The sequence below is a fragment of the Oryctolagus cuniculus genome, chromosome 4 (genome assembly GCF_051225735.1).
Source record: "Oryctolagus cuniculus isolate XC-2025 breed Fujian yellow rabbit chromosome 4, ASM5122573v1, whole genome shotgun sequence".
Taxonomy (NCBI): domain Eukaryota; kingdom Metazoa; phylum Chordata; class Mammalia; order Lagomorpha; family Leporidae; genus Oryctolagus; species Oryctolagus cuniculus.
Genome location: NC_142870.1, coordinates 134,990,113 through 134,999,422, shown reverse-complemented (window position 1 = coordinate 134,999,422; position 9,310 = coordinate 134,990,113). Strand labels below are relative to the sequence as shown.

Below are 9,310 nucleotides of genomic sequence, written 5' to 3'. Positions count from 1 at the left end.
GCTAGCATCCCATATGGGTGTTGGTTCGAGCCCTGGCGGCTCTGCTTCTATTCCAGCTCTTTGCAAATGTGCATGGGAAAGCAGCGAAAGATAGCCCAAGTGCTTGGGCCTCTGCACCCATGTGGGTGATCTGGAAGAAGCTCCTGGCTCCTAGCTTCGGTCTGGAACAACCCTAGCTGTTGTGATCATCTGGAGAGTGAAACAGCAAATGAAAGATCTTTCTCTTTCTCTGTCTCTGTAACTTTGATTCTCAAATCAATAAATAAATCTTTTTAAAAAATTCCAGTTACAACAAAGCCTACAGAATACCAAAAGCAGTGTGCTATTTTCAATCTATAATTTATAAAAATTATAGATAATAGCATCATCCAAATACTAAAAGGCCATGTGTAATATCACACAACAAGGATTATTTTGCATATTTTTTCAAGAAGTTAAATTATACTTTGAGGCATATTTTAGATCCTTAGAATTGAGAGCTAGATGAACATGCTAAACATTTACATTTTAATTGTAATCTTGGTAGGTAAGGTTCTTTTTAATGTATATTACATTAAGCTAATGAAGCTAGTGAGAAGAGCTTGAACAAATCATTGGATTTACTCTAATTCATTGTAAAATGTAGGGCTCATTAACGTGGAATTCTATTCTACTTCAACTTGTTTTCTACCATGTAAGTGACCAGCTCTAAATTTCAGACAACAGTTGTGGGGAGCAACTAAGTTACTGGAATTAAGACTTATTCTATGCATCTGCTCTCCCACAATATGGCGCTGTGAGAGGACTAAACAGCTTCTACGCAGCTGCCTCTCGCCAACTTGAGTGATGACCTGCAGGAGCTGATCCTGCTCCTGATTGGAGGAGAGCAGCGTACTCGGCATGTGGGTAGCAGAGTTGGGATTGGTGGAAGAGGACTATAAAGGAGGAGAGAGACAACATGCACCAGGAACATCTAAGAGGAACATCTATCTGAAGGAACACCTGTGCAGCCCCCGAGAGAGCCGGCCGGCGGTGTGCCGCTCCCCCGTGGAAGTGGGGAAAGTGGCAGGGGGAACTGCCCTTCCACGGAGGTGGAAGGGACGGTAGCCAACCCGGGAAAAACCAGCAGCAAACCCGGGAAGGGCCGAGCAGACAAAAGAACAGCGCAGGGTCCTGTGTCATTCCTCCGCGAAGAGGGGGAGCGACAACAGTGAGTATGCAACTTGATTTTTTTCTTGTTTTCATTCCTAATCTAAGATCTGATTGGCCTTTATGATATTGTAAGTTCTGGTCAACTCCCCACTCCTTCCTTCCAGCTTCTTTTTCCTATTTTTTATTTTTTTCTATTCTCTCCAAAGATTTACTGAGGCATAATTGGCTTATAATTATCACATATTTAGTGTGTTCTCAGTCTCTCCTTAGCCATCATTCTGGAAATTTCCTTGTGTCCCTTTGTAAACCCTCCCTTTCACCCCTCTGCAAACTCCATTATTAAATCACCACTGATCTACCACAGAAGTTTTTCTTATTCTAATAGTTTAGTATTGATCTTTTTTTTTTTTTTTTAAAAAGTCTATTTATTCATTTGAAAGGCAGATTCACAGAGAGAAAGAACAGAGAGAGAGAGAAAGAGAAAGTCCTTCATCCACCGGTTTACTCCCCAAATGATGACCGTACTGGCCAGAACTAGGCCTATCCAAAATCAGGAGCCAGGAGCCCCTCTCCCCTCCCCAGGTCCTCCCACATGGGTACAGGGGCCCAAGGCCCTGGGCTATCCTCTACTGCTTTCTCAGGCCACAGCAGAGAGCCGGATCAGAGGTGGAGCAGCCGGCACTCGAACTGGCATCCACATGGGATACCGGTGCTGTAGACAGGGTATCTAACCAGCTACACCACAGTGCCAGCTCTCGTATTAATTTTTTATAAGTAAATTTGAGTGTCCAACTTAATTTACCCATATTTACTATGAAGGTAGACTGACTTCACACAGTGAACGTAACAGCGTCAATACAAGTACAACTCAACCAAACTTAAAACTTAAAAAGGAAAAAGCAAAAGCAAAATAAAATAAATACACTTTTCCATAGTAATAGTGGCCATTCTATACCTATGGAAACTAATGTTTCACATCGACTGTCTTTATGTAACTACTCAGAAATAAATATTCTGACATGTTGTATTTTCTGAAATTAAATAGGCATTAACAAAAATCAAAATTTCCAGGCTTTCATTTAGATATTAATATATTTATAGACTAGGAAATGGTGGATAAAAAAGCTGAAGGAGCTTAATTAATCCTCTGAAATATGGGTCCAGAATTTGTTGTTAAATATTAAAGACTTACCATAGGTTGCTTAGATTATTAAAAAAAAAACACATTTTTTTTTTCTGTATCCTTTTCCTTACTGTGTGATTTGGGCCAGTGGTGAAAAAAAGTACTTTATCGTGTATGCTTTAGTTATTGCCTGACACAGTTGCATGCTTTCCAGTGAAGAAGCAAGTGGTGGAGCTGTATGTCTCCTAGGTATGTCAGTGTAGAAATCAGGATTCCTGTGTGTGTGTGTGTGTGTGTGTGTGTGTGTGAAGAAATAGAATTAGAATAAAAATAGAATTTCATTGTTGCACATTTTTTGTTTCCGTCTGTAAAATGAAAATAACAGTTACAAATTTGTGTAAAGGAAGAGAGGACGTAGATAACAGAAATTTGGTGTATAACGTGGCTCTTAGAATGCTAGCCAACATTTTTACTTAATTTTTTTTATATTTTAATGCTGTTAGAATCAAAATATATGTCGTCTGTGTCCCATCATTAACCTACTTGCCCTTTAGAAAATGGCCATTGATTTTTTGACCTCTGGAAACCATAGCTGTATCTGGTCAAGAAAATCCCCTGAATTGGCAGGCTATTGAGTTAGCTGCATGGAAACTACTGTGAGAGAGTCGCTTCTGATTAGAACTGACATCTAAGACTTTTAAAAATTAGTTCCTTCCCAGCCTGCTCATGTATTCAACTTTATTGTTTACAGGATTGCAAAGCCTGTTACTTAAATTAACACAGACACTACCTTTACTTTCTGCTGACAATTAACATAATTAAGAATAATTAAAAGTTCAGGTACTCCTATTTTCTCATAAAGTGTCCTGGAAGCTGATACAGCTCCAAGGATTTAAAAAGATGGTAATTCCACATGGTCTGGGGCTGGTGCCCCATTTTTGAATTGTTCCTCTTCTGTGAGGGTTAAGTACAGAAGTTGAGAGTCGTGACATGAAAGGGCGTGATATAATATTTGAGTATTGCTCTGATGGAGACTACTGAGGCAAACACACTGGTCCTTCACAGTAATATCTTAAGCAATGTCTGCAGAGTAAATCTTTGTAAATATACAAGCAATTATGTGGTGGGACTTCTTGAGACCTGAGTTGTCTCCTAATCTGTTCCCAAGCATCTGCTATGAAATTTGATTTTATAATTAGGATTTTATTTCTCAGAGTGGTAGACTTTTAAAAGGTCAGAATTTAAGATCCTTTTACAACAGTGGAAATATTTTTGATAAGAAAGGTAGGAACTAAAATTTATTGAACAGCTACTAATTAAGTTTATTTTACATTTATTATTTTCACTTTGCAAAATGTGAGCTCAATGACTTAAGAGAGCTTAGTTACCATGAAGGTCATTTGGAGGTATGGTGAGCAGGTATTAGCAAAGAATAGAAAGGTCCTGAATAGGTGGTATATGTGTGTGTGAGTGTGTGTGTGTGAGAAAGAGAGAGAGAGAGAGAGAGAATGTGTGTGTTTGTGTATGTATGTGTGTGTTGGGCTGGTGGGTGGGGCAGGGAGTTAGATTGCTCTATGTGTAACTCATTAGAGGCTCTATTGGACCACATTGATAATATAACTTTGGAAATGTTTTTGCTAATAACACACAGCCCACAAGTCCAGTGAAGAAGGCAAGAATGGAGGTGAAGGGTTGCTGTTGTGGTACAGCAGGTTAAGCCATCACTGGCGATGCCAGCACCCATATCAGAGTGCCAGTCTGAGTTCCAGCTGTTCTTCTTCTCATCCACATTGCTGCTAACGCACCCAAGAAGGCAATGGAGGTGGCTCAAGTACTTGGGCCCCTGCCACCTACATGGGAGATGAGGATGAAGTTTCTAGGCTCCTGGTATCAACCAGGCCCAGACCTGGCTATTGGGACCATTTGGGGAGTGAACCAATAGATCTCTCCTCCCCTGACCTTTTAAATAAATAAATTCAATAATTTAACAACAACAGAAAAACAATGGACGTGAAACATACAGAAGAGATTGTGCCTTCTCCTCCACCTGCCACTCAGTGTTTTTCATTATGCTTTACTCTGGGATGCTCTCATTTCTTGGATGTTTTAGGGAGTGTGTTCTATGTGGAAATGTACTGAGCTTTCAGAATAGCAAAGGAAATCATGTGTTTTAGACTAGCTATTTTAGTTCCAATATTACATAGCTCCTGTTTTCTCTTGAGAATTTTTTTTGGATGCTACAGGCAGAATTTCAAAGATGAATAGAGAAAGCAAACAAAACCTCAAGATTCTCTAAACGAGGATTTTTCCTAGTAGTGTTTTGAAGTATTTCAAGTTTCTTCTCATCTATTTCATAATTTAGATTTTTCTAACTAATCAGGACATTCTTTAAAACTTTACTTCCCATTGGATTGCAATGATAATATTCACTATTGTGTTGGTTTTGCTAGATATATTTTAATAATTTTTAAAAGATGTATTTATTGCAAGGAGTGACATAGAGAGGGAAAGTCAGGAAGAGGGACAGAGAGAGAGAGAGAGAGAGAGAGAGAGAGAATCTGATGGTTTACCATCCCCAAATGGCTGCAACACCATGGCTGTGTCAGGCCAAAGGCAGGAGCCTGGAACTCCCTCAAGGTCTCCAACACTCCAAGACATTGATGGCAGGGCTGAGCACTGGGGCATCTCCCACTGCTTTCTCAGGTGCATTAGCAGGAGGTTGATCAAAAGCAGAGCAGTGGGGACACTGACTGCTGCTCATAGGGGATCCAGGCATCGCAAGCAGTGGCTTAACCTGCTGTGCCATAGTTCTGACTCCACTATTTTAATAATTTAACATTGGTTGTTTACAGAAATCTCTGGTACAACTGTCAAGGCATGGACTCTAAGAGTCAGTATGAAGATTGCCTGATGTTTGCTTTGGCGTCCACACTGTGTGAGGGTTTCAGGCACAGTGTTACTGAGACGCTCACTGAACAGCACTGACTGAGCAGCACATCCTGAGTACAAACATTGAATGTTTTGTTGATTCTGTTCTAATTGATAAAGAGTTAAAATTTAACTCCACAGATCTACTGGGGAAGATGGCCTTTTTACAAAGTACTACCTAGGAAGAAAAATGTAAAGATGTTAAGTCACTGGATTGACTAAGACATAGTAGTTTTTCATTAAATACTTCGTATTTCTCTTTCCAACTTAATATTTTATGTTATTCCTTGAGATAACATTTTTAATTTATGTTACATTCAAAGGTTTAATGTTTATAATAAATAAAGAGCTCAACAAATATAAAGTAGAAGGACTGAAACTAGCAGGAAAATAGGCAAGGACTATAAACAATGGTCAAATGAAGGGATGTTCAACTTCACATATAAATTTTAAAACAGTAGTATAACATCCCTATCAATTTGCTTGACAAAAATTTTAAACAATTTTTGATAAAACATTGTATTTATGCAATAGCTTTTAAAAAATGCCTTCTCATGACAATAATTTTGATCCAGTATTGTTATTGGTGCTAGGGCATCCTTAGTTCATTCCAATTTGGCAGTAGAGAAACAAGTACTCTTTTGGATACAGGACTTTTGATGATGAACTCATAGACTCTGAAGCCCAACTGGACTCCTAAATTAGAGAAATGAAAACTATTTGCACTAAATCGAAACTTAATTTTCTCTAATTAAAATGCTAAGAAGCCTTAATAAATTAGACAATCTTAAGAAAGGAAAATTTAACAGTGATTTTAAACATTTCCTTACCTGTGTTTTCCATTTTATTTTTGAGATACACATATGTAAAATTTGTTGATCCCTTACTATATGTTGTGGGTATGATGGTAAATCTAAAATGACATGGATACTTAATCCTCATCAAACTCCTGTGAGGTGATAGAGAGCTTTTCCTCTCATTTTTATGGATGAAGAATTTTAAGCATTGCATACTGATTTATCTCCACTTCACAAAAGTGAAACAAAATATGATATGTAAATTCATCATCTATACACCAGCTTCCTGGCACTACATTTGGCCTCAGATACACGAATGCTCTGTGGCTAGTTGTAGTGAGCTGACCCGAAGTCCTCAGCTGCCCTAAAGATAGGATGACCAGGAGATTGAGCTGTAGACCAGGGAATGTGAAAGAACTGATGATGGGTCATTTTCGCCCAGGGCTTTACAAGAGATTGTTTCCACCCTTGTTCTTTTCCACTTTTGCTAACATGGTGAATATCATGAGACTTTTGGAAATACTGGAAGCACAGGATGGAAGACTTCATTGCTGAATTAACCCCTGGAGAAAATATTGGTTGGCCCAGAACTGCTGTAGTGTAATCGTATCATTTACAGAGTCTCTTAGTTAACTGGTAGCAAAGATGAGATTTGAAATATCAGTCTGGCAGAGTCAACAGCATTAGCCAGCTCATTAGTGATTTTCAAAGCGGAGAATGCACAGAATCACTGAGAGAGTTTACTAAGCAGGGATCGTTAGGCCTCGCCTGAGGAGTTTCTGCTGCACTAGATGAACTGAGAGACGCCTGAGAATTTGCATCCCCAGGTGCTCCTGGCGCTGCCCTGCCAGGGCCCACGTGGTGAGAACCACTTGCTTTACCCTCCTGCCTTCCTTCTCCAGGTCTGGATCATCTTTCCTTTCTTTTACAAGTATATTCATTCAAATTAATTAATCACATTATAAGAAAATGTTTCAATACTCAGATTTCATAGTTCAAAAACATGGATTAAGGTTTACCAAAATTAATTCTTTGTCTTTATAATTCGCTTTAGTGAATTATAAAATGAAAAAGAACTGCCTTTTTTGAGTCAAAAGGTACAGTAATTATGAAATATTTCATTTTCTTAATTATCTGATTACCATTATGTTATTCACACTGGCATTTTCACATTTTATATTTCTCTTTGGATGCATGTTAATTCCCCATTTTATATACTAATTCATGTGGTCAGATTTTAATACTCAACACCTTTTTCTATTTTAAAAAATTTCCCAGCAAAAACATATCATCACCTTTCATAGCATATTTTACATAGTTGTCTCACAAGAATTTCTACTTAGATTCTCCATATATTTTTAAATATTTTGTTTAATTTTCATTAGACATCCATTATAAAAATCAAATATATTATTGATTAGTGTAGGAGACAGAAAATGGTAAAATGAAATAAGAAAAGTCTGAGAAAATGTGAAAAAATATACAGTAAGAAGAGAACCTATTAAAAATAAAAGAAAAATTATAATACACACTTACACAGTAAAATTATTTCTAGATAAATTTATATATTTGTCACATATATGTACATGTGTATGAGTATGTGTATTTATTATGTATATGAAGTGGTTTAACTCACATGTACTTTCATGTATTTAGAAGCTATCACATTAATGTAGTAATGCTCAAATTTTATATTGAGTGTTTTTTCATGGATTCTACTGTCAATTTTAGTTTATTTTTGAAAGAAACTTTAATCCATATAACCTCAAAATATGAGCAAAATAACTCTAAGTTGAAACGAATGAAATGGAGACATTAAACCATGTTGAGAGATTTTGTCTGTCTTGTAGAGCCAGGAGGAGTATCTTGTTTGGAATTGTTTCCTTCTAAAAGCATCTGGGTTTAAAATCATGATCAGTGACTGAGATTCTGAAATACTAGAATGATGTGGGTTGCAATGGTCAAGTAAGAAAAAAGAATTAAGTAAAATAAGTGAAGGGAACATGCACTAATTAAAACCACTTTTCTATCTTTCAGAAGCCCCAAAATGCATACAGATGAAAGCAGGGCTGCTTGTTTTATTAGTTGCCTAACCAATCAATACCATCCTGCAAGCAACAACTGTATAAACATCAAGCCTCCAGCAAAGGCTTTGAGGAGCCACCTGCACTCTGATCTAAAATGAACCGGAGTGACATTTCAAACATTCTCATGAGAAGTTTTCTACTTTCTCAGGATACAACATTCCACATTGCCCATAAGATGGCTGGATTGTGTCCAGCAACATTTCTCATCACACTATGTGCAGTACAATGTTTTCAAATCATAAAAAGCTCATTCTTGAGTTTGAATGAAGTTCTGATAGAATGTTTTTATTATTTCAAAAAATGTCTTTCAGTAGTTGCAAACAGTCCCTTGCAATTACTATTGCATGTGTTCCTGGTCCATATCACTTTTTTCTCCCCTTCCTACCCCTCCTAATTAGAGTAGTGACAAATGTAGTTCTACTTTGTTATAAAGTTTATCTTCCTATGCACTGGGGTCATGAAAAATTGTCATGTATTTGCATAAATGCAAGACAATATGCTTAAAATAATTAAACTTGAAAAAAAATAAAATTTTGCCTTTGGAAAGAATCAAAGATGTTATTTATTTCTTCTCAATGACCCAGTTGAGAGTTTTTAGTTACCATTCATTTATAAGAAATTTAAAAATAAAAATGCTTAACAATTAATGAACACTTTATTCTATGTATTGTGATAAAATTTTGTCTATTAAATTAGTTCATTTTCACCCTGGCAATCTGAGGTAAGTACTGTCACAATTTCACAAGAAAACTAGAAGTTAGAAAAGTCAAGCAAATTTCACCTAAACAGTCAATATGTCCGAGCATGAACTTGGACTGAAGTCTGACTCTAAAGTGTTGAGTTCAAGGCTTTTCTCCCCTAGCTAACTGCTATTCTGAATAGCTACACACTAACAATTGAGTTGATTGTATGAAAACCTTGGGCCTGGTAGGGACTAATTTTATTTATTTCTATGTTAGTATGTATCGGGTAATCAAAATGAAGAGTGTGTATTAAAATCACATTCCTAAATGTATGTGTCATAAAGTATAACAAAGTCCACATAAGAGTTACAGGCTTAGAGTGAGAGATGCAGGGGGAAAAGTAAGATTCAAGGAGCCTTTGGGCAAAGAAATCCTGCCAGGCGACCATGACCTGGGGCCGCACAAGTTCTCCAACTTCACAGAAATCAAGAAACATATTCCCTTATCCTCAACGACTTTCTGATAATATGAATCTGGGAAGAATAACTAGAAAATCTCCTT

The 9,310-nt window shown here is 37.2% G+C and overlaps 1 long non-coding RNA gene across 1 annotated transcript; it reads left to right on the top strand.

Annotated features, from left to right (window-relative positions):
* The first annotated feature begins 885 nt into the window (after positions 1 to 885).
* Positions 886 to 8,565, top strand: LOC149127124 (uncharacterized). The gene is made up of 2 exons (XR_016232119.1): positions 886 to 1,189; positions 8,017 to 8,565. It is a non-coding gene; the product is annotated as an uncharacterized LOC149127124 (long non-coding RNA).
* The last annotated feature ends 745 nt before the right edge of the window (positions 8,566 to 9,310 follow it).